Raw genomic sequence first — 26016 nt, 5'->3', positions numbered from 1 at the left:
GAAGCCTCTATATATGAATTTCTTGCAGACGTCTGTAGTAAGAAAATGTCGCTTGCTTAGTCGCGCAGTATTGGGAAAGCTAATTACAGATGGTACACGGCAGGCTTGTGCTTTAAGAGCGTTCCTCCGAGATACTTATCACTTCTTTACTAGTCCTGGCAGTCATGTAGATTAGGAGTACCGCTAAAAGCTTACTATTCGCCGTCTGCTCCAGCAACGCTGACGCAGGCGACCGATATCACACCTCGTGCATTCCAGCTTGTCTCATTTACGATTCGTCTGGTGGGCCCGCCTGCCTCTCTTTCCCGTCTGTTCTATCTTTTACCTCGCAGTTAGCTTCGCCTGTTGGCTTACACTTTCTCTTTTATGCTCCATACACAGTCGAGTGTGGCACAGGATTAGGCGGTAGGACGATATTAGGCAATAAGCAGGCGTAGGATAGAGTTAGTTTGCCGAAATATCTGAGTTCCTTGGCTGATTGAGGCTTGGTCTCGCTTGAACAAGATCTTTTGCCTGCCGAGTCGGTATGGACGAGAGCGCGGGTTGCAGTCACTGCGGCGGCGAGGATACTATCGAACACTTACTTCGCCGCAGTCCTCGATACAGCGCGCCAGCTGTTGCTAGTGGCTGTGCTGGCACGCCTTGACGACAGGCCACTTTCAGAACAGGCAGTCTTGGAATGCCGACACGGACTGTCGTCGCACTGAAAATCTGTCAGGGCTTTGTTGACCTTTTCACGTGGCAGTGGCCTATTGAAAAGACTATAATTATCCCGTTCTTTTTTTCATGCCTTTCTTTTCGTCCCCGCTCTTCTTTCCGTCTTTACTTCCCCTTTCCCTTCCCCTAGTGCAGGGTAGCAAATCGGAGGCTTCGACTCTGGTTAACCTCCCTGCCTTTCTCTCATTTGCACCTCGCTCTCTCTCTCTGATGTCGATACTACACACCCCCGGTGACACCTCGCTCATTACAGTAGAAATGGGGCAAAGCGACGAATGACTGAAAAAAAGATTAATTGAACACCTCAATGCTGCGTCATCGTAAGCTAAAGGCAAAGAGGTCAAAAGCGATATATAAACAGCACGCTTTTATTAAAGCTGTCCAATTTCCAGCGCCTCTGTCTTGCACCGCTTGCACAAGAGATTCATCATTAATACGCTCGGTTATACAAGGCTACAGGCGGTGTCCAAATCGCGCAATCTGCGTCGGCTCCTTTGGAGTAACCGAAGCCAATCTCGAAAGTCGTACGTTTGTGTGCTGCAAGTGGTGGCAAGGACTCTAGGAGCCGCAAAAACGCCTTGGTCGTCACGTTTTGGACGCCGACTATTTACAACATGAAAAACAATGTTAGCCAATCTTTAGCTATGTCCTTATCTTGTTAACTGTTACTCTTGTGCTCTATATCTTTAGAAAGTTGTTTACAATGTCTCTGTTATTCAAGTGCGCACTGTTATGTCGCATAATTATTAAGCTGTTTTGTCTGTGTCTGTCATCACTGTATTTGGTTGTACAAAATTTTCTTTTTATTTCATTCTAGCACTGGAGGAACACAGCTTGCGGCACTGTGCAAGTATCGCGCACGAAAATACGGTAGTCTGGACATAACGGTTCTAATGTCTTCCTGCGTTGCTTTTTGAAACCTTGTTGCTCTTTTGTATCTCTGTCTTCACTTTCCCGTCTTTGGAACGATATATATTCGTTCACTTATTTCCCCCCACTACCTTCTGTAGTTGCCAATGAGGTCTAGATGACATTCCAATGAACGAATAAGTAAGTAAATAAATAAGTAGCGCGGCAGCAAAGTCTTGCGTGGCCTCGGAGAGTGCGGCGACGTTATCCTGTTTTAGCAGGTTGTCACGGCATAATCTCGAGCACAATGCTTTTTGCGTACTGCTACGGTGCTGCCCTTCGTCAGGCAAGCGAATAGCATTGCGCATGGACAGCGGTCACGCAGGCTCGCGAAGAGGCATCTACCTCTTTACTAAAGCACGAAGCGCCTTCAGTCATCCCGCTGAGTTACGCCGGGAAAGACGAACTTGGCTCACTCCCTCCAAAAATAAGCCACCGTTCCCAGGGGGTTACGCCTGTCCTCCAGCCATGGAATAATGTCCAGCGCATCTCCCTCTTGACCCGCCCGTCTGCTCCCTGCGACTCCCGGTGTAGAAACAAAAAGAAAACGGGTGCTTCCCAGTCTTGCTACCTCCCCGAACAATTCCATATCCTCTTTTCTTTTTTTTTTTTGCTTCCACATTTGTTGCGTCGTTGTACTTCTCTGGCTTTCAGTGGTGTTTCGACAATACGTTCATTACTTCTGTATGAGGGGGCAACGTTATTGATGAACTTGAAACCAATTGATTCGTCTCCGGGACAGCCACTTCGAAGTGCGTTCGTAAGCACGGCAATTCCATCTTTTTTCACAAGGTGCCTCGGACATCTGTTAGATTTCTTTGTTTCTTTTTTGCTATCAGTATTTTCTGCAGCTCTATGTATTCAGCTCATTATTGTGCTATCATAGTAGCTGCTACTGGACACTGAAAGTTTACACGTGTGAAGTCTTGAAACCTTGAAGCCTCCGTATTCCAGAACTCTCCTCCACTCAACACTCCATCACGACTCAACAAAGTAAATGAAAGCGTCGCCTCTGAACAGAAGCGGTCACTGCGGTTTATTGACACTCCACGGCAATTCTTAAGAAGCGTAGTGTTTACATCAGTCGAGCCGCGGTGCTGTGCTAAACTCTGTGGAGTGGAGGAAGAGGTTCCAGTCGATAATTGTTTGAGTATACCAGGGAAAGTCTTTTCTTGTTCAGGTAAACGCGGAGACTAAACTATCATCTCCTAAAAGCTTAGTAGACGAAGTGTTTGTTCCTACAAAGACGCGTTCAGTGTAAAAACAGAATACACTAAAGATCGGCAGAAAGGAACGGGTTTTCTGCTGGCGGTTTCTCCGTCGAGCAGCTTCATGAAGCCATTCAATTCACTACACCGTACAGTAGTAAGCAGTGCGACAGAGAAAACCAAATTCATTTTTAAATATCAATGAGTCAAGGTCTTTGGAGCAGAATCTGACATGTTGATGTGTAACAAGCGGATTTCCCTCTGAACATTTGGTGCAATTGAGCACTCTTACGTGGGACATGTGCGATTAGTCGCTACGGTCTCTTGAAAGCAATGTGGATGTTTTGTAATTTGGATTTGTCCGCCAGGTTGCCAAAAAGCCGCAATTGCCCACATGGCACGATTTCCCACAGTTATGGGAATAGAAAAGTAGCATATCTAAAGAAAAGAGACACCCCACACGAACATATTATACATGAATTCCGCGCTCTTCAGGACAAATATCAAAATTGCATGGAATATTGCACTGATGGCTCTAAAGAGAACACGTGTATGTGGGCGCCATAACGGAAAATTGGGAAACAAGTATTCGATTACCAAATCATGCCTCTGTTTTCACTGCTAAACTTTATGGTCATATGGGCTATAATTAAGAATATTGTCTTTGACAAACAGTCATATACACTGATTCCTCAGGTACACTAAAGGCTCCACACCTCATATCAGAGTGTGAACCCTTGCTAGGGGATATTTTAAATATGATGGCGATTAACAAATACGGGAGATCAATTCGTTTCTGCTGGGTCCCAAGCCATGTTTGGATACCGGGTAATGAAGCAGCTGATAAATGCGCATCGATGGCAGCGTACAAAGCCGTAACAAACACAACGCGTCGATATAAAGATAGCATCCGCGCGATTAGGAAGGCCTTAACGTCAAAATGGCAACACGAATGGGACCATTGTGCAGACTACAAGCTACATCTAACTAAACCCGTACTTTGTGAGTGGAAGTCATGTAACCACCAGCAGCGGTTCTTTGAAGTAGTTTTATGACGATTACGCATTGGGCGCACACACTTCACACCCAAATATTTACTCACAAAAGAAGACGCACCAACATGCGAGAAATGCCAACAACGACTAATAGTTATGCATATATTACTGATATGTACACATATTGAAGTACGCAGACGAAACCGTTTGCTCAATTTACGTAAACTACACTAGCCTTTACACCCTGCTTTAATTTTAGGAGAGGATTCGACAGTCCTATTACCTGATGTGCGTAAATTTCTAGATGACATTGGCTTCTCACACAAAATATAGATCAACACAGTTTTTTTTGTTTAAATTAGATTTTAAAACACGTTCAGTTTGGGTAGCATAGCCTTAGCCGCTTTTTTGCGCCACTAAACCGCATTTTACTAAGGGATTCACTTGCTGTTAAAAACCGGCTTCCCCCGTCTCACACACGCAACCACTGCTCAGTCCTCACTTCGAAGGTGTTGAATGCTGTGTGACGCAGGCAACTGGAAGGCAATGAGGGCAATGAATGAATGAATGAATGAATTATGTTTAGTGGCGCAAGGGCAAGCTATGGCTAAAGAGTGCCATGCCAGTGTTAGTGACTTCGCTGTGGAGTGATGCGTTCTATGAAGTTGATGTGATGTGGCTGTAAAGGGGCCTAAAAATAGTCGCTGTAAAGTGCGTAAAATCTACGAGTAATAAGATAATGGTGATGACTAATGACGTGTACTATGAGCCTTAAAATTCATTGTGAAAAAACGATACCATATACAAAATAAGTCGTATGTAAAATTGACTCATTCTCACTACTTCTTGTGTTGCTGGCAAGCAACTGCTTTCTCCCCCATGACCGCACAGCCGCAGCGACATTAAGTGCACTGCGCGTGGATTCTTGAACGGCGAAGACGTCTGTGTGGCTGCCAGCAGCATATTATTACTCTTTATTATGTCACCGGTCCTCTTTCGTACCGCTCTAGCTACAGTTTTAATGTCCCGCTTGCCTTAGAGGGTCTGGTGGCGAGCAAATGTGTCACTGCGACGTAACAGTTCTGTTTGGTTGGCGCAGATAGCATTCCAAGTACCCACTGAAACTGCGTCTTAAGGATATTTGTTGAAGGAGTAATGCGGCGATGAAACTATTGATGAACTGATTGTCGATATTACCTTGCTACCATAAGTTTTTTATCTGGCTTTTCCTTAAGTTCACGCACATCTGACTGGTGCCAGATAAAGTGGCTTAAGTGGCATTAGAAATGAAAACTGAGCTAATCGACAAGCATCCATCTTTTTGTATGGGCACCGCTCACGAAAACGAGGACTAAGAAAAGAAATACACAGAACGTTTTCGTGAGCACCGCACGTACGGAAAGATTAAAGCGGTGTAAGGGAAAGGCGCTTTAAGCTTAAAAAAGCGGCTGCAGGCTTTTTATTGCTTGATTGTTGTTTTGCATTTACTGGTGTGAATACGGGAAATTGGGCAGCAGAAAGGCCGCATAATAAGCGCGAAGAAAAAGAACAAATACAGCAACATAGAAAAAAAAAATAAAACATCGAATGAATGAAGCAGAGCTTGCAACACTCTAGGTGCAAACTACCAAACATCTGTATAACCACTATGCGAAACAAAAACACAAAAACTAACGTTGCCTACCGCACAAAATAATGCTCATCCTTATAGATATCCGTAAGTCAGTGAGAGCGCAGTCCAAAAAAAGAAACAGATAAGGTTAGTGCGTGCTTAAGGGAGCATGCATCAATTCCAATTGATCGTGTGGCGTGCGGCAGTTTTCAAAAGTATTGCGCTGGTATTATTTTCCCAACGTTATGTTCTCTAATAACCGATATGATTCTGTCACGATAACCGGAATCGCAGTTCCACTTCCAACGTATACGTCAGACCTATCCAGCGCAAATTCACGTGCCTCGATTCATTGTCGCGCCGAAGTTATGCCGAGTTGTGCAAACAAGCGACTCGCGCTCTCTTCGTCACGCAGCGTGTTTACCTCGGTTTGGATTGCGCGGAGCAAATGCCTACCGTTTGCTACTGCGCCACTTTGCATTAGTAAAGCCCTCGAGAGAACTCTATAATGAAACTCTGTTGTCCTGCGGTTGCTCCGGCTTTGTGAAGTGTTCAGGCTTGCCGAGTTCCGGCAAGCGTCTTTAGCGTTTCCTAGGCTGCCTTGACGGTCGGTTTTTCTGAGCGTCTGAAGTACAAATGCCGTCAGCCGCTGAGTTCATTCGCGCTAGAAAATTGTGTCTCGGGGAGTGGCGTCAAGGTGAGGACCTGGAGAGACCTGCCACATTTCAGCTCGACATGGGCATGGAGGCGAGTAGCAGGAGCCCGAAGTTGCTACATCGAGAGTGGTAAAGATTACTTAAGAAGTACAGGTATATTCTGGACAAATTTAGCGGTAAAACTGTAAATGATGATTTGTGGTGTTCAATGGCGCAAGGGCCAGTTATGGCCAAAGAGCGCCGTGACATATGTTATGAATTTTCTCTATACTGAATTGAGTTGACCATACAGATGTAATGTGGCTTTAGAGAGGCCTAAGAGCGGTTCGCTGTAAAGTGATGCTTACATATTTTGCATAAAATAATGATCATGACTCATAGTAAAAACAGTATAAAGGTTTCGCTACGAGGAAGTGATATAGTAACATCAGTACAGGTACTACTGCCTCCACAGGGCTCTTGAAGGGCTGATAGGCCCGTGCCGTAAAAACTGATGTCGTTGTAGCTACAGCATCAAAGGTGAGACTGTGATACACATGAGCCGGCCAAATTATTTGTAAGATACTAACCTCATCTAAAGAAGATAAAAACTCTTTTGAGGGCAAAAAAGCGGTTGGTGAGAAAGAAAAAAGTGCTGGGTGAAGTGGAATACGTTGACGATACGCAGAGCGAAAGTGCTTTTTACGCTCAGTTTCTATTTCCCCGCACAGCAGGAGGGCATAGAGAACTGTAAGGCTATCGCCACACCTTCGACATGTTGATAAAACTGGAAATGTAAAGGCAGGTAGGTCTAAATGAGACATGAGCGCCGACGAGAGTGACAAAGATGACTACAAAAATAGCACCGATTTATAGGAGTCTAGTCAGTCAACAGTTCAATAGGTCGATCGGTCAGTCAATCAATAAAATAAAGCGGTATATTTTAGTTTCCACATTCGCCTGCATGTGTGACACTGGAGTCTTTTACCTTGTTTACTGCAATTCGCGCTTCATGTCGACGTCCATGTACCTGGATGGGACTCGTGGTGCAGAAGTGGCTTAAACTAGCTGCAGCAAAATAAACAAGAGACAAAATAATGTATCCTTCCTACAGTGGTGTCTTACGTGCTTCAATCACTCAAACAGTATTGACGACACGCAGAGGCATCTTTCTTTCTTTCTCCGTTGTCAACCAAGTGTCAACGTCAACCGGAACCTGCATGGCCTGAAAACTGGAGAGAGAGAGAGAGAGAGAGAGAGAGAGAGAGAGAGAGAGAGAGAGACAGACAGACAGAGGAAAGCGGGAAGGTAGGGAATTAACCAGAGGGGAAGATCCGGCTTGCTACCCTACGTTGAATGGGGATTTAACATCATGCGAAGGGCCTAGAATAACATATGTTGACAACGGTGGGCTGTCAAAGCAGGCAAGCTCAGTCAACTTCTGTCACTGTGCCATGTAACGAAAGCAGTCGCACAGCACAGGTCCTATAATCTCATGCACATGCTGCGCAAGAACACGCAGAAGCATGCACGAGGGATGAATGGCCGTGAAAGCCGAGCAGTGTTCATCTTGAGAAGTTCATCTCGTCGCTAACCCGCACCCTCTTCCTCTTACCTTCTCCTACTCAACCCACGGCTGAGATAACGCTTTAGAAGGCGCACGATAAACAAAATAAAGAAAGAAACGGACACACGAACAAATATTCGCCGGGCTTCGTAATCGTCTCCTCCAAAATGTCCCTTCACCTTCTTTCTACCTCTCTCTTCCCGACTTCCGGACGAATACTTCCGGTTCCGCTTCCGCCTTTCCAAGCTTCCGACTGCCCTTCAACGTCGACCACGTAGAGTTCGCGTCGGGAGGAGCTCGGTTTCGACGGCGAAGACGAGCTCATTTGCATGTTCGGTTTGACGCACTGCTGCACGCGCGCGCGCGCCCTTCGCTTGAAGGCGGCCGGCGGCCGCAGTGGCTGGAGCCTTCCTAACGCAAAATTACCCGACGCCACGTCGTTTTGCCAATGAAGTTTACTGGCGTATACTTGCGTGCGTGCTTGGTGCGTTTCGAGGCGTTTAGAAGCGTTTTGTTGGCATCGCCACAGCCTCTCAGCACGTTTATCTGTCTCGCTGTCGTTTCTTATGCCTTGCCACTCGTACTTATAGAACCGCTATTGCCTTTGTTCAGCCTATGCACTCAGTAAGAACACCGCTCCCTCTCTCGGCGAGACAAGCCAATACGGAAACATTTGCCCTATATTTCTCTTCTTCGCCTCTTATCGCTTTTCTAGCTCAGCTTTCCCGCATTTATCAGCTAGGCTTCTCTTAAAGCTCGTCACTCGAGAAAAGAATAGGCCGTTGTTTAACTTTCTTTTTTTATCGGAGGTCGGCGATATTTCTACATCACCGTCTGACTTCTGCAGCGTCTTATCTTAGCCTCTTATGCAACGGCAGAAAGAGAGGTGCGCCTACATTGACGATCGCATAATTCTGCCGTATTTCCTTTGTAACGTGTTATCTTGCCACGAGGCATAATTTATTATGCTCAATGAAAGCTGTATTAAATGTACAGAAGTTTAAGAACGTGCAGGGCAAGAACCAGACCGTTTTTATTTATCTTGCTGTTATTCCCTCTGCAGTGCCTTTAACAGAAAACTAAAGGGGACGAAAGAAGAGAGATCGTTAAGATCCGAACAGGAGACACGTGAACGTGAGAGAAGAAAAACCACTAGGTTCTGCTATTTGGTTTCTATTCGAATTGGCTTTTTCTGTATGTTTATAGATCCAGCATTTGTTGTTCGTTTGTGGCCATATTTCACCGAAAAGACGGTCATGAAAGATAAAACAATGGTCCTCTGTGTTTTTCAATCTGACTTCAAAAGTGGTCACAGAGGCTGGACATCAGAAAATACACTTTTGATGCCGGCAGCGAAAGCTTGCTTCCTTCATTCTCCCTGCTGCTTCACTAAGATTAAGACAAACGCCAATTTATCCCTTACCTATAATTAATCTTCAATCTCAGAAAAACTAAAAGCTATCTACAAAACAAATCGAAGTTTACTATAATTAGGATGGGTGTCGCATGCGGTGCCAGTGACATACGTGCCCTATCTTATCAATTGCAACTTCGTGCTCACGTTGACAAACTGATGCTAGCGAGGTGTAGATACTACCTGCCTTGTGGTGGCGATGGCGGTGGTGTTTAAGCAGGCAGGGTTATCCTGGCGTACATGGCCGGCCATTGTTTCACCTGAGCCTCCTGCGAGGAGATATCGGAGGTTTGTCACCAGGTGTCGATGAGCCACGTGTCTTGTAGGAAGGCAATCAGCAGTGGTTTCGCTCTCTTCTTAATTGCTGCGGGCCCTCCGGCGAAACCAACGTTTTCAAAGGCCCTCTGCGCAAGACCACTCTTTTGCGGGCAAGCTGTCGGCCATCGCTTTTCTTTCTGTGTCGAACTGCGGGCATAGCCAAGTGAAATGTTCAATGTTGCTTATATCAACACAGAAGGCAAAACGAGGTGGACGTCTTGAATAACCAAGCCGGTATGTACGCGGAGTCGGTTCTGATGCCGTACACCAGCGTCGTTTCCTCGCGAGTTTGTCCATGAATCACACAGGCTTGGTGTAGAGTCTTGTGGATCCCCCATAACTGATTGCGGATTGCATCGTTAGAGTTCTGAAACATGTTTGGCGCTATCGCTTTTGAGGCACACGTCAGCATTAGGCGCGCAGGAGCGTCAGCTTTCTCGTTCCCGTCAATTCCTACGTGTGACGGGATCCATTGAAATTTTGCGTTATATCCCTGGCTCATTAGATCTTTAATCAGTGCCGCAGATCGCCTACAAAACTTCTTTCGAGGTAAGCCACGATGTAATCGTTGTAAGGCTGACTTTGAGTCCGTCGGCACCACTACATACCATGGAGAATAGGCCCGTAGCTTTCACAAAGCCGCGGTAACTGCAGCGCTTTCTACTTGCTACTGCCTTCGCACAGGGCATGTTTGCAGTGGCCCGGTAATGTAACGCCATCTAGCACTCGCTCTGCAAACTGTGGCTGTTGCTTCCAAAATATAGAAGCACACTTTTGCTCTTCAGCTTGTTTTGGGCGAATATACATACGACACATAAGAGGCTGCACACAAGATATGCATGAACCAAAACAAAGACTAACTTGTCACGCATCTCGGAGGCACACGTGACACACAACAGGCTTCATCAACCACTGAAAGAGACTCACAAATGCGCTACACCAAAAGGTAAGGGAACCAATGATTGTTTTCATGCAGACATTAAGAGATGGGTATTACGTGCTGTGGGGACCCTTTCCTTTTGTTGCTATTTGCGACGTAGCCCCAAATTACTGACAACGTTTAAGATTATATCCTTTCTTTCTCTATTTGACGTTGCGCTTAAGTGCGACATTGCAGTCCTGAAATATACGATGCTTTTAAATAAAGAAAAATGACACATCCACTCAATCGTAGCAATTGCTACAAAGGAAACTCATACGGGTTGCTCGAAAGAAAAGCTTCGCAGTTGAATAAAAATTCGCCTGGTAAGGACAATTATTTCCTTTTTTTTTCTTCTTCTTCAACTGCGAAGCTTTGCTTTTGAGGAACCCGTATGGGTTTCCTTTGTAGCAATTGCTACGATTGGGTGGATGTCTCATTTTCCCTTAATTAATTACTTCTCTCCACCTTGCTGGTTTCCGCAGAACTATTACGTCATGCTGTGCTTTTTTTAGCTGCTCCAAATTTTTATAACCCACCTGGGGCAAATAACACAATTATCACCCTTGAAAGGAATTACTCGAAAGGCTGCACATTCCTTCGACGAGCAATCAAATTCGTGATTGACTAATTAAGAAAATTTGACAAAGTTATTTACTGAATAATTTGCAACACATATTGCAACTTGCATATTGCAGCTAGTAAATTTTCAAATGATATCGACTTGCAACGAATTCCATGCATTGCATCGTTTTCGAGATATGCGCCGTCAAGTTTGCGGTAAAATGGAATTTTGTACCACTTGATTTTTCATGAAAATGCCCTTTCATGCACTAAAGCTCAGTAATAACTAATACCAGTGTATTTCGTCACAATTTAAAAATTAGTCTCTCGAAACGGGTGTAACCTTGAGAATTCGTTCCAAGTAGATACGGCTTGCAATCTAGCCAGCTACAATTCGTAACTGGCAATAGGGGCCGTAAAGTGATTAATGAGTAGGTTAATTAGTGATTCTTTTTATTCAGTCGATTAGGAATTTTTATTTCTTGTACATGTAATGGCCGCTAATTAGTTCATGGGTCAGAATTGTGTTATGTGCCAAGGCGATTTATTGTTTAAATTTGACGCAGCTAAAAAAAACGCCGATTGTTGGATTCCCTTTCAATTGTTCTTTTCCATCTGTCAGTAGGTTCATTTATTTTCGCCAAATAATTTTTGTTGCACTGAAAACCTGACGTAAAATTGACACAAAATTGAATCAACATTACTGAGGTAAAACTACTTAAAGATTAGCCGGAGGCAAATCCTACCAACATTCGCAACTCATCCTGCAGCTAAACCTGCCCACTTAAACCATGTAACGATAAAATGTGCTACACAGTGTGCGCAGGGTAACTTTTCGCAAGGAGCAAACATATCTTCTTGAATATCGGCGCCGCTTCGTGTGCTCTTCAGTGACACATACACAAAGCCTAATGCTAGCGTCATTATTTCGTGTGGCAGTCGTGGCATTGGTAAACTCGTCGTGAGATCAGCCAATTATTTTCGTTGAATTCAAATTCGACAATGGGAATTGCAGGGAACGCGCTCCAGAACCAGGGAAATTGCACTGGAGCAGAAAAAGAAACGACAAAAAAAAAACTAATCGCAAAGAGCATATTAAGTCATTGAAAGTTTCTTTCTTTTTTTTTATCTATCCTCACGGAAGCGGTCTAACGGTGCACGTCGAGGCCCTACAGCAAATATTGTTCAGGGCAAACGTACAAATAAATCATCGTTCACTTCTCAAAAAAAAAATCGCAGCACTTTGCGCTTTCCCATCCGTGATTGTCATTTGAAACGTTCTGTCCTGTCGCCGTGGGCGTAATACGCAGCTCACGTCAAACACGCTTGTCTGTATTCAAAGAAAAAAAAAAGGAAGACGCCTAAAACGAAACAGAAGAGCGAAAGATGGGCTTCCGTATTTGGCTTCTGCGCGCGCACGGATTCTCGTCGCTAAACTGCTTATAGGATTTGACTCACCTGTTCGGCTCGGGGAAAAAAAAAAAAGCACTACCAGAAATGCGCGCTCGTCAATGTGCGGAAAGGCCGATCGCTCAAGCATGTAGGGTGAAAAGGAAACAGATTATTTTTTCTTTGTTTCCTTTCCCAGGGAGATCCTGCAAATCAGCGGGGACATTTTTTTTCTTTTTTTTTTAAATCCTTGTTCCGCCCGTCTCGTAAGTTACGCACTATCTGGGCCTCAGTTTGACGTAGCAATATTCCCGACTGTTTCCATTTTTTTTTTTTTACGTGTGCCTCACCTGTCGTCAATCGTCTAATCGGATCTGCCTTCCTCGGGAAAGTTTTTTTTTTCTGAATTGATATTGCCACAAAAATAAACGTAATTCACGTAAATAATGTTCTTAATCTTTGGCGCACTTTGGCTGAAGCAAAGGAAAGCAACAGTCCCAAAGAAATGAAAATAAAAAAAATTTGTAATAAAGCGAGTGCAGCTATTTGTGTGGCACGAAGGAAAATCAGTGTTGTCGCGAAATGTTGAGCCTCTTACCATTAGGGAACCTTTGTCAGATGGGGATCTAAGGGCCACCACTCGCTTCTTACTGCAGCTTCCTTCATATAATTTTAGTGCATCATAGGTTACATATATGTACTCGCTAGTCACCACAACCGGAGGAATCACGTAATATTGTCAACAATTACGAAGAGTTCTTCCCTAACGTTCCCCATTATGCCATTGTCGATTGGCTAATTCGTTTTCAAGCGGCTATGGGCTCATGTACGGTATGAGCCGAGCCAGTGGAACACATGAGAAAACATACCTGCGACTTGACGCCACCTCGCGTCGTCAAGACAATCCGATGAAAAGCAGATATTATCGCTGTATTTTAGCTTTACGTTTGCTAGCTGATGAACAAGACAGCTTACATTAAGTGCATGAAACAAAAAGTGTGACTGTTTTCTTGTGCACGGACGGTCTCACTCTCGTGCCCATTCCAAGCATTCTGCTCAGGCGCCATCTTGTTTGGACGGCACGGTAGCCCGCATCGTTTTTACTGAATGTAATGTTGGCGAATGTTTGCTTTTTTTTTTATTTCTGTCGTTTACAGCGAATACCGTAACGAAGCCTACGTTGGTCGGACTTTATTTGACACTTTTTTGGTCGTTGTTGTCGCAACTGAAAGAATTTACGTGCCTTGTTAGGGCTTTATAGGTAGCCTGCCTTTACAATTAATTGCATTGCCTTACTGCGCATACAAGCACTTGTCCTTTATACAGGCCTTCTAGCGATTTGTGAAACTGAAATATCAGTTTAAGAAAATAATAAACAAATGCCATTTTGTACAGACTGCACGAAAGAACGTCGTTCCCCTCAGCAAGGTACCATTTATAATTTTCTTTTCTTTCTATTTTGTGCACCTCGCAGCACGTGGTGACCGGTGGCAGCCAGCTATGCAACGCTGGTATACGCATTCACACATTTTTGCATCTTTATTGTCCCCCGGCCAAAGCGTCCCTCCGGCTCTCTCACATAACCATCATCGGTCACATCATCATCAGCCCATTTTTTTCCTTCCGTATAGTCACACAGCCCGCACACAGTCACACAGCCTTGCTTAAAACTAACGCACTTGATAGGCGTGTTCAGAGGAACAAAAAAGTAACACAAAACACGCACACAAAAAAAGACAAGCAAAAAATGCCGCATATAGGCGGCCCTTATCCTCTTATCGTTACCGCGTTGCTCCGGCTCGTTATTAGGAGGCTTAGCCGCTTTCCTCCTCGCGTCGTCTGCTCGCCTCTCTTATTTCGTTACCTCGGTTGTTTCGTTACTTTCTTTTTTACTGTAAGTTCATTTCAGGTAAGTAAGGAAAAGTGAATGGGGACGCCCACAGTATAACCACGTGGCCTTATCCTCTTACGCTTCGTTTATCATTTACTCATGGCTTACGTTCCTTGATTCCTTCGGTGTGCTTTGCCCCCGACGTGCGCGTAACGTCGTTAAATTGTACGAACACCTCTCTATGAAACATAAATGTTATTTTCCTTAGGATCACTGCTTGTGAAAATTATTTCCTTTTGAAATTTTCTGTCTTGGTTGAATTCGAAAAACAAAGTAAGTGTCTAAGGTACGTTACCTGTGTACAGCTCTCGCAGCTTCCTGTTCTCTTACTTTTTCATCATTCTGGTTCTGTAAAAAAGTATATCCGAAAATGAAATAAATCGGACAGATGTAAAGCAGTTCGGAGCCCACAACAGATAGACACATATTGTATAACGGGTACATAAAACAATAAAGTCCGTGCTACTAAAGACACACATATTTGTACCAATCACAAGGTCTGTCTCGGGTGCCTGTGCAATTACACATAGCTTGTTTCAGTACAAATAATTATGGTCTGCGTAGTCAATAGTCAATGTCTGATAGATTCGAGCTAATTGTTGACTTTACGACAAAAACGAATTTTATTACTTTTTTTTTTGCTGTCGCCGTGATTCCAAGCGTTCGTGTAGCACAGTGCAGTGCGTCGCTGGCGTAGTTATCAATTCTTTCTACGCGTTCCTTTTGTGCATTTCCGTAAGCGTGTTATTCTGACATTGGCGAAGCATTCGGAGGTTGCACCGGTAGGACGCATCTTATGAGGAATGCCTTTATTCAAATTCGCGCGAATCACCACACCACTCTGATTACGAACTCAGTGTATCAAACTTAATGGAATATTCTAAATTTTAACAAAAAGAAAACAAATCCTAAAGCATCTTTTAGATTGTAGATCTATAGTTTACTAAAGATATATATATATATATATATATATTATTTAGGCAACATGTTTACCATTCTCATTAAGCCACAGAATTAGGTACGAGGATTCTGTCAACCGTTTAATTCAAACCGGCTCGTTAAACTCACATGGGCAAAGTTTTTCCTGCTACAAGTGACTCTAGAAATTGCCATATTATTCTGAATGATTAGTTAAGAATGCTCTATTAGCCAAAGTAACGCTTTCAGCCAAACAATATTGTCTGTTTAATACGTTAAATTCGTCAGCTTTCTTTTTTTTTTTTTTAATGCAGAGTGATGAGTAGATGATGGAAGGTATGAATGAAGAGAAAAGCCGATGTGGAAGAACGAAGAGTCCAGTACGTACAGTCTACAATTAAAAAGCGACCGTCTGCGGCAGAATGTAGAACCCATAGTCTGTAATGGACGCATATACAGGGCTGAATGAAGGAAAGAAATTTATGCAGAATCAACTCAGATGTTAGAGTCTATGTGAGGCGAAGGTTTTGTGAAGTGGTTCAATAAATGTTATGCAACTAACGGAAATGCGCGTAGTTATGCTTACTTTCAGCTTAAGCAGCGTAGTGGAATCGCGTGCAGTAGTCAGGTTTATGGATCGCTAAGGTGCATAAGCAAAACTTCTATACCAGGTGTTTTCTTCGTTGTTTTTTTATTTATGGTTGCACCAGATTTGAACGGTCTGCGGCAGACAGTACAAATCTGTCCTTTCAGCTCAATTACTCAATCAGACGGCCATTACTTCTGCGCGCAATCAAAATGACTAATTGAAGGAATAATGAAATTACAGTAATTAACCGTTTATGTTCTTGTTTTATGCTACACATATTAACTTACGTATTAGTGCCGGTGAGTTCGCAAAGTAGATCCACTTGAAACGAATTCTGAGAAGCATAAATTTCGAGATGTTAATTTTTACGTGTCCGACCAAATGCATTGGCGCCCCAGTTACTTTTGGGCTTCAATGTATAAAACGGCGTTTTCATAAAAAGAAGTGGATTAACGGCCCATTGTTACCGCAAGTTTGGCGGCACACGTCTCCAAATGGATGCCGTCCTCAAAATTTGTTCTTACTGTATATGCCTTACAACTTCACTAGCTATAATTCGTAGTTTGAAACGTGTGTCGTAAAGTAATTAAAGAAAAAAAAACGTTATTCAGTGTAATCGTGGTATTTCGCCAATCAGACATTTAGATTCCTCTTAGAAGTAATGGTCGCCTCATGGAGTAATTTAGTTCAACGGTTAGAACGGTACTATCTGCCACAGCCAGTTTGAAAAAGTTTGTTGCAGCTAAAAAAAATCTATTAATATTCTGTCACATTAGCACATACATGTAAGCACACTTAAGGCTTCTATACTTGTGTCTCAATCGACCGTACTCACTCTGGCGCTATTTTATCAGGAGCTCGGTGTTCTTGTGTAAAGATGATATAGGTCGACATTAGGTGTTCAAACTTCATGCAGGAAGTTGGCGTTTTTTATTAGGCAGAACAGATTTGTGCGTTTTCTGTCATTACTTTGGTGGTCAGCATACAGGTTTTATGTATAAGACCCTTTCCTTCTAATTGCAGTAGGAGCACATAGTAAACTACTTATATGGGCGTATATTTAGAACTATATTTATACTGCCTTAACGGTCTCTCGTTGGGGAATTTACATGAGCGGCCAAGAAATAGATAGGCCGAGTAAACGACGAATTCCAGACCCCGTGAAAGAGGCAAGGCAAAAAGCTTCGCTACAGACGTAGCTGTCGCGGACAATGGTGGTTCTGATAGCCTACGCCTCGCGTCTCGACAATAAATTGGCTACTACAACTAAATTGGCTATGAAAGCCAACAGTTCTCTTCCGAACATAAAGCGGAGCTTCTCGTCCCACTTGCGTACACGCTTATTTCGTTAGGGTACTCCCGACACCGCTCCTATCGAAAGTGGTTCTGAGAGGAAATAGAAGACGACTTCGCGAGCTGTGTCGCCTTTTTTAAAGTTTCAAGAAGGTCAATAACACGAGCTGACAGAGGAGTGGAGGGGACGGCGGTGTGTCCGCTCCAAATGGTTTATTCGTTTTGGAAAGCGCCTTGTACCATGCGTATAGGACTAGATAAGTTGCTGCTCATTGCACCCTCACTTTACTAGCCGTTGTAGAGCTTTTTGTTCCTGAGGTGCTAGTCAGTGTTCCTTACCGTTTGTTGGAGCGCATATTTTGTTCCCATGATCTGCTTTTATCGACCATGTCTTGAACAATTTCGCCGTGTCACAGTTCGGTTGCAATCTAAGAGGAAATCTTAGTGGCAATCTGAGAAGAAAGCGAAAAAGCACTTAGGAAGTTTAAGATGCCATGTCTTATAGCATTTTATCTCAAATTAAATGACGACGCACTCCATTATAACACAGGGAGGAGACTATAGGCAATAGAGGCATTTGTTTTGTGTCGTCACGACTCGACAACCGTTGGCAAACGTGGACCTACATGTTCTCATATATAGGGTTGCAACTAACATGTGCGTTCAAGCGCATTATTCAGTTAATGAAGGCAATAGCTTTCTAAATGTGCTCGGCTAATTGCTTTCATTGACAATCATCATCGTTGGTTTCTACACATTCCTTTTTGTTTGAATTGTGAAAACAACGAAAAAGTGCGAGTGAACAATGGTGTCGAATAGCAAGTAACCACGATAAGAAAGCGAAAGGAACTCGCCTCTGACTTTGAATAATGCAAGCAGTGAGCCACTGAGCCCAACTAAGACCTCGTGACGAAATTCAGTACTAAGGACACGCAAAATTGATACCCGGCAACCCACAACATCAAGAGTGCGCCCGGTTGTTAGCGTAGCACTGAACATTCAGCCATCCGAGGCGCTGACTTACAAAACCACCGTCTTGTTAACGCCCCGATTTCAATGATTTCGAGGATTCGATTACGTAGTGACATGGCGCGTTTGCGACATACCTTCTGTACTGTACACAAGCGGAGGCGCGCGTTCTTGTCTGCGTTCCCTTGCGGGCTCGTCGAGCTCTGAAGCTGCGCCATCCGTGGAAGGCTTTCGACGAAAACCATTAGGTACCCAAGCGATTGCTGCTACTTCGCAACGGGGCTGAATTGCGTCACTCCTGCCTCTGAACGCGACGTCTTTTCGAGTGTGTTGTTGTCGTTGGCTTCGGCTGGCTGCTGCCTGAGCCGATACTGGTGACAACAAACGAGACGTATTTCGTCAGTTTCTCTGAAACGACAAATCTGGCGCATCTCGTTTTTCAAGTCTTCGATTGTCGAGCTTAACCGCAAGGAAGTCAGTTGCAGCCATAACTTATACAGTGATTCTTCTTCTTTTGACTGCAACGCCAGAGTTGCTGCAAAATTGTATTACATTAACATTATTCGCTATCGTTATCATTTGTTTGTTAACATTATATGTTCCAACGTTATTTTTGTTTATTTTATGTTAGAACATTATTTAGAGGAACGGTCTCTGCTTGGTCGTCTTGCGCGGCGAGGGCACAGGTTCGACGCTCAGTTATCTTCTTAAATTCACTCTTTCTATTACCTGCAGCACCCCTTGACTTCCCAGATGGATGCTTCCCTACTTGGCAAGGGCGCTGCTTGCTCGAATAATTTCGGTGCACACGAGGCACTACGCTTACCTTGCATTTCCTTTCGTCTCGTTATTAGATTGTCCTTTCTAGTTGGCGTTAACCAAACCGGCATGCTTGACGACAAGCTGTCTGAGCGCTTTCCCAAAGCAAAGTCGCCCTAGGTGCAGAACACTCTCAGAAATAACATTAGCCAGACACCAAAGCAAGTACGAAAGAAGAAATACTAAAGAACAAGGAAAGAACAGAAAAACAATGACAAACAGCAGGACAATATCCACAAAATGAAGAGAAAAAATAGAAATAACAAGAACGACAAGTGAAAGGCAGGATAAAGAAGAATGAACTGAACGAAAACAAGAGAAATAAGGATAGAGGGAGCAAACGAAGAAGCACAAAAAAAAAAAGAAGCAGGATGCAGAACAAGAACCACAACGACAATAAGAACTGACGTTGTTGTTTTGGGGACAACAAATATCTTTTCCCTAATCACATAAATTTCATGTCGCTTTCTTTATCTTTGGTACTATGACATCGACTGCGCTGCAGAGAGAACAAATAACAAGGAGAAATTACATCCCCGTCTGATTGCGCCCTGTCGTGTCCGTCGGGTGAAGCCCCGTGTCTTGTCTCCCGCGAGCGCAATCGCGGTAGTACCGTCAATGTCACTTATTGTTCCCGAGAAGACGAGGGACGACGTTCCCCAATTAAAAGGAAATTCCCCAGCCGAATTACCCCCTTCCTTCCTGTCCCGGCTCCCCGCCGGTGCCATGGCATGTCCCCCTCCCAATCGCAATGTCATTCTTATCGCGGCTGTGTGCGATTACGCTTTTTTTTCTTAGATTATTTCATTTTTTTTAAGCGAAGGCTTCTTTCTCTTTTTCCCCAGGCTATGGCCTTCATTGTTTCATCGCCGGATACTTTTTTGTGGATCTATACGCGAAACTTATAGGGGCTCCAATCCAAGTACCAGCGAATCGGCTTATATGACCCCTGTACGCGAACAACAAAGTAGTGGGATAAATGTACATCTGTACTGCTTAATAAAAAAAGAATACGCCTTAACGCCGTAATATAGATTATCGCCTCATATAGTATGCCTAAAGCATACCGACATCTTAAGTGAACTTCACATTATATCCAACGGATTCGTTGAATCACACGATTTTCAACAATTTAGCCATTTCGCATGTGCCATTGGGTGTTTGCCTGTTCTTGGGTGATGGTGGGCATGGGCCAGATTAGAATGTGTTATGTGCCACCGTGACACAAATGAACCTTAATTGTATTAACGTGTATGTGCACTGTCACTCAAGGAATATAGCATTTGCGACCTTCGTGCATAAATGCAACCGTTGCACGAAACCACACGTTGCATAGCATGAAAATGAACACAGTTGACCGCACCACCGTTTACAGTTCTATAACAGCTTTTACTTAACCATTTCGCTGAAGCTTCCCTTCACAGACTCTCCAGCAAATGCATTCACTGTGCATGCTTTATTTTTATTTATTTTTTCTATTTAACCCGCGAAACAGTTGCGTAGTCATCAATTACTTCCAGCTCTCTTTTGGTTTCTTTATCTTTCTACAGACAGACTGACGTATTGATCTCGTTCGTTGCCTATCTTGTGGCCTCACGCTAGAAACTTCCGCGACGTGGAATTTCATTCGAAGGAGCTTTCGAATACGTAGTGAACGCTGCCATCTGCACCGGACATCATTTTCGTACAAGTTCTTATCTAATTCTCTGCATGCCTCTTTTTTCCTCCCCAAGTGTAGGGCAGCAAACCAGGAGCAGTAAGGATAAAGTCCTTTCCTATCCTCTTCTACATCTGTCTCTGCATTCAATTGACCAGTTGAAGACTACCCGGTTGGAGGCGTAAAGTGAGATAAATTAGCTACACTCCGATACTTTAAAAATGTAGTTTAAATAAGGGGAGGGGATACTTTATCATTGGTAGCTCATTACCTGCACTTAAGTTCGTCAGCGCATGCAGCAAGGGTCTGCACGTAATAATAAATTTTGTGCTGGGTCCAAGATCATTAGTAATTTGTAAGCACTGATCGAAAATTGTCTCAGTGCGTGCTACTGCAATGGTAATTCGCGGGTACATAATAACAGGGTCATTATTATAAATATATATAGACAACCGTGTTGTTGTTTCGAATGTTAAAACCTCATTGTTTTGAAGCACTTCAGAAAGTAATAATTCCGATTTGGGGCATTTGCACAAAGATATCCTCTGCACCAATCTTAAACGTTGCTGTCCCTTTTGCAACAATATATTGCAGTTCACGGGGTAATTGAAACAGTTATTATGTTCAAATTTGCAAAATGACAGCTGGGCTAAAAAAAAAATCCGTTTGCTGAGGGCGGATGGTGAGGGCCTTAGTTTGATTTTGAGAACTTGTAGCTCCTCTAGCAGAAGGAGGAGTGTTGCCTGTAGCACGTAAATGCAATCAATTCCAATGAAAACTAACATAAGCTTGCATCCCAGCTTTTCTTGCAGTTTTTTGCACTTGAAATACGGTCGCCACAGCAAAGAATCGAACCCAACACCTCATTCGGCGTGGAGAACCTAATATCGGCTATGCGGCAACTTTGAGAATAAGGGGCTATAATTTTATCCGACCCATAGCCGCCTCCACAATCAACATTTTCTCCCATACTGAACAGCCTGGAAGAGGCACTTCCGTTGTAATACATTTCATAAGGTGAATAAAGTTTCTTGCGAGGTCTTTTTTTTTTATTTTTTTTTAGAACGGAGTTTAACAGTAACATGGTGATGGGGCAGTGAATAAGGATCGTATAAGTTGAGCTCCTCAGAGCTTCGTTGGATGCGTCTATCATACAAAATGTTCTTATCACTAAGAAATTAATATAGCTATTTCGAAATTATTCGCTTTCTTTAAATTGAGTTATTATGGGCTCACTGCACTAGTTTTGATGCGCGCCAACGTCCACCGCCGTCCGTCGCTGGATTCCCAAAATGTTATGTGAGAAAATTACAATGGCACGAATATTAGTAAAAGAAAAAGGAGAAGACAAACGATGGAAAAGATAACAGAACATAGAACTGGGCATGATACAACAAAACAAGCACTTGAATATGACAGTTCTAGGTTTCCCAAAAATTTTGGAGGGCGCTTAAATTTTGCCTTTAACTGTGGAACGCGACAGCATTCAAAGATCCATGACTGCTACATACGCTTTCCGGCAAATGCATCTTTTGTAACTATAATAATGTTTTCCCGGAAACGCTGGCGCCGAACACTATGCACGAAGCCGAGCTTTCTAGTTCTTTTTTTTATTTGCCCCCACGGCGGGCGCCGCCGCTGCGAGGGTGATGATACTGCTGATGATTTATTGGCATCCCCTGTGAAACGGAGCACTCACATATAATCACCTAGCCTGCTTGATTTAATAAGGTATGCTATACACGTTTTTCGTACTAGCGTTTCTATATACATCTCATTAATCTGTTTTTTTTTATGAGAGCTTATCCACTTTATATCGCTACCTGTGTCGGTACATGATCCGGTCGTATCAATCTTCCCTCTGTTTTTTTCGCGAATGCTCTTAACTTCTCTTACTTATCTCGACTGCTGACCGGTTGATGCTTCCATCCACTTTAAATCCAAGCGCTTCTGGTAGGTTTGCGTTGCGTACTAGTCTCGCGAGGTGATTCCCTTCGCATTCCATTAGGAGGTGCTCATTGGTCTCCGAATTTCTTCTGCAGCATAAACACGCCTCATCTAATTGCGAATAATTTCTATGCTATGTTTTTTGTCTCCTTACGCAACCAGCATTGGCCTCAAAAAGCAAGGCACTTCCCTTCGTGTTATCGCGTAAATTTTCCTTTCTAATTTCTTTTTTTCTGTTTGTTATAAATATCCATGGCCTTTTCGGTTACCATTCTTTGCATCCAATTCGCTGCATCTGTTTCTCTCACTTTATTTCTGATTCTTCTTGGTTGCTTATCTACACTTTCAATTACCCTGTGCTTGGTTGCCGACTTTCTTCGCGTCTTCCTCCATTCTGTGTCCACGCTATTTAGGTACAGGCACTTGTGCACTTTGGCCGCACATTTCTTTTGGTCCATGTTCCTGAGTTTTTCGTCAAAACAGATTTTGTTCTGCTCTTCTTCGACTTCAAACGAAGCCCACCTCATGTCTCCTTGCGCTGCCTCATTTGAGGTTTTGCCGTGGGCTCCAAAACCAACCGGCCCACCGAGCTCAGGTTAACTTCCAACCCCGACAATATATCTGATTTTCGGCACGACCTACTCCGCGGATGCTCGGAGACGAGCGCCATCTGGATGGTGTTGCAAGTAACAAAGCGGGGCTCACCGCTCCTACCAAGACAGACCTCAAACGACAGCAAGAAAAGGGGTTTGCGTTTGCGTTTCCGCGTAACAGAATTATGCTTTCTCGTATATTCTAATTACAAACTGACGCTACCACGTCTGTAGGTTGTGCGTAAGTCGTACTTTACGAATTTTCCAACTGATTTTAATTAGAGAAATTCACTTAGTCCACTAACGCCTGTGCGTCACGCGGAGGGCCTGCGTCATTCGGGATGCGTGGTTCGGGTTGATTTTTATCTAACGGACAATGCCGCCGACGACGATGCCGGCACAGGATTTACAGTGACACGTAGCTCTTCATGCTACCGTGTTCAAAAGGTGAGCCAACAACAAAATGTGGACCCGCCGTGGTTGCTCAGTGGCTATGGTGTTGGGCTGCTGAGCACGAGGTCGCGGGATCGAATCCCGGCCACGGCGGCCGCATTTCGATGGGGGCGAAATGCGAAAACACCCGTGTGCTTAGATTTAGGTGCACGTTAAAGAACCCCAGGTGGTCCAAATTTCCGGAGTCCTCCACTACGGCGTGCCTCATAATCAGAAAGTGGTTTTGGCACGTAAAACCCCAAATATTATTATTATTAACAAAATGTGGGCGGAAAGATCTGGATCGGTGTGGGAATGTTACTTTGATACAACAATGCAAAACTGAGAACAGAAGAATGACGGCAACTTGCCAATAATATCGACGTCAACAAATTAGTGTTATAAACGCTTTGTATAATAATAATAATAATAATAATAGTGAACGGCCATGAAAATGGGCAGGACAACGCAGGTGGCCGGTGGGCGTGTCGGACTGCCAGCCTGACACCGAAGAAGACACATGAAAAATGCTACTCTGGAGAATTAATGAAAATAAAGCGACGCTATGGGGAAATCGCAGGGAATAGCGAAACGGATACAGCGAACAAAGAATTCCGCCCCCCCCCCCCTCAGTGCAAGATGACGCGGTAAATCGGGGGCGTAAGTGTGTGTACTGGGCAAGCGATACGAGTAACAGTAGTACTAGGGGCGTCATCCGCAGCCGTGCCGCTTTTGCCGACGGAGACAGGGACGGTCTTTTTCCCACATCTCCCCACAACCCCCGCGCGATGCGGGCAGGAGGAGGCAGCCTGGACGCAGATGGGTCCATCTAACATGCAATCGCCGGTGCTAAGCGAGCACTCCTTCTTTCATTCTCTCATCTATCTATCTCTCTCGCTCTTTGTGGAGTACCAGCGGAGGCTATAGGGAAAGGGAGAGCTTTCACACTGCGTTATGCTTTCGCGGCTGTCCCATCGCACCGCGCTGAGGGAGACCGTTCCCTACTCTCGGCTCCATCGCCTCCTCTTTTTCCCGATTTGGGGATTCCCCGCGAGTGAGCAGTCAGTCGGCGCCAATCTCTCATCCGAAAGACCTTCCCGCCTGCCTTGTTTCTCCTTATCTTCCCTTTTGCTTTGAACGCTATTCAGGGTGCATTTCCTTTTGTTCGAATATCCCCACTCTACTATCTTGTTTTTTGGTCTGCCTTTCATCGTTCTATTCCGTTTTTGTTCTTTCCTGAGATGCATACTCTTTTTATCACTTCGTTTTATTTTCGCAGATGACACTTCTTCTTTTTCAATCGTGCTTCGGTCGCGTCTTCTAATTTTTTCCCTTTCCTTATCTAAGGAGACGGGGAATGTAGAAGCAGCTTCGTTCCCCATTCTCCACGTGTGTCCACCTGGTCTTGCTTCCTATGACTATTTATTATTATTATTTGGTTTTGCTTTCTCAATTTCTACATTTTTGTGTTGGCCTGGGATAATGCAGGACTTTTATCGGAACAAGGGTCAACTGGCGCTAAAAAGCGCCAAAAGAACGTGTTTTAATTGCTGTGAGACAGCATCATAAATCTTGACATCTATACTGCAGCTGTGAGTGGGCTTAAAATTGCCAGCTGTACATGCCAATAAAATATATTCACGAAACGTTGAACCTCGTTGCACGATCCACAAAGATCGTTTAAGTTTGTGCTTATCTGGCTTAGTTCTTCGCTTGCCGTATCCAGTTCGTTCGTTCATTCGTATTTCTTCGTCGCTTAATTTTCTGTTCTGCGTTGTGAGGCTTTTCCGGCAAAACGCACCCTACTAGCTTTCTTTTTTCCCTCCGACGTGCTTCCCTTCATCTTATTCTTCGGGCTTCTGCTTGAATTGAGCTAACATGGAAAGATAGAGTACTGCAGCACAATTCTGCGTAGCAGAGGGGAAAGACGCCTGTGGGGTCAGGCTGGCAACCTGCCTTCACATACACCACTGCCCATCAAGTTATTCATTACCGGCTCACTCGTCTGTCTACTTATTCGACAAAATGCTCCCGCTAACGCTAGTCAAGCTGTTAAAAAAAGATCATTTAAGGAAACATGACGCATAATATTATTTTAACACCTACGCTGTTCGGTCATACCTTGCACCATTATTTCTTTTTAATATTTTTTAACAGCTTGGCTAATGTTAGCTGGGAAATACGGTACAACGTCGTGTTCTCCAGACTGTGAGCTACGTCGTGTGGCTGAATCTATAAACAATGCACTATCAGACTATCCATAAACTGCACGAAGTTAACAGACGTTGGCTGTTGCTCTTCCCAGTCTCCACCGCGAACCGTTGTCAGAGCACGTTGAATGGACTCTTGGTGGTTGCGGAACTCCAACTCTCAGACCATTAAGGAATTATTTTACTTTGAATAAAGAGTACGGGTTCAAAGTTTAGGCTATGAGTAGACATTTTTGTTCACCTATTCAATCTCTCCTAATCGCAACTCACATTGTTCCTTTTTTGTTCCCTGTTCCCATTTCAGCAGCGCAGGGTAGCTAGTGACAAAAATGTACAGGAAGCCAATTTTTCAGTTTTTGTGACGATCCCTCATCACAATCCGTTACCAGTTTTAAGCCACTGCAGCGAACATCTCTACCCCTAACTCACCAGCTTTATAATGGAGTGTGTG

This window comes from Dermacentor variabilis, chromosome 10 (assembly GCF_050947875.1).
Source record: "Dermacentor variabilis isolate Ectoservices chromosome 10, ASM5094787v1, whole genome shotgun sequence".
Lineage (NCBI taxonomy): Eukaryota > Metazoa > Arthropoda > Arachnida > Ixodida > Ixodidae > Dermacentor > Dermacentor variabilis.
Note: the sequence above shows the minus strand (reverse complement) of the source record.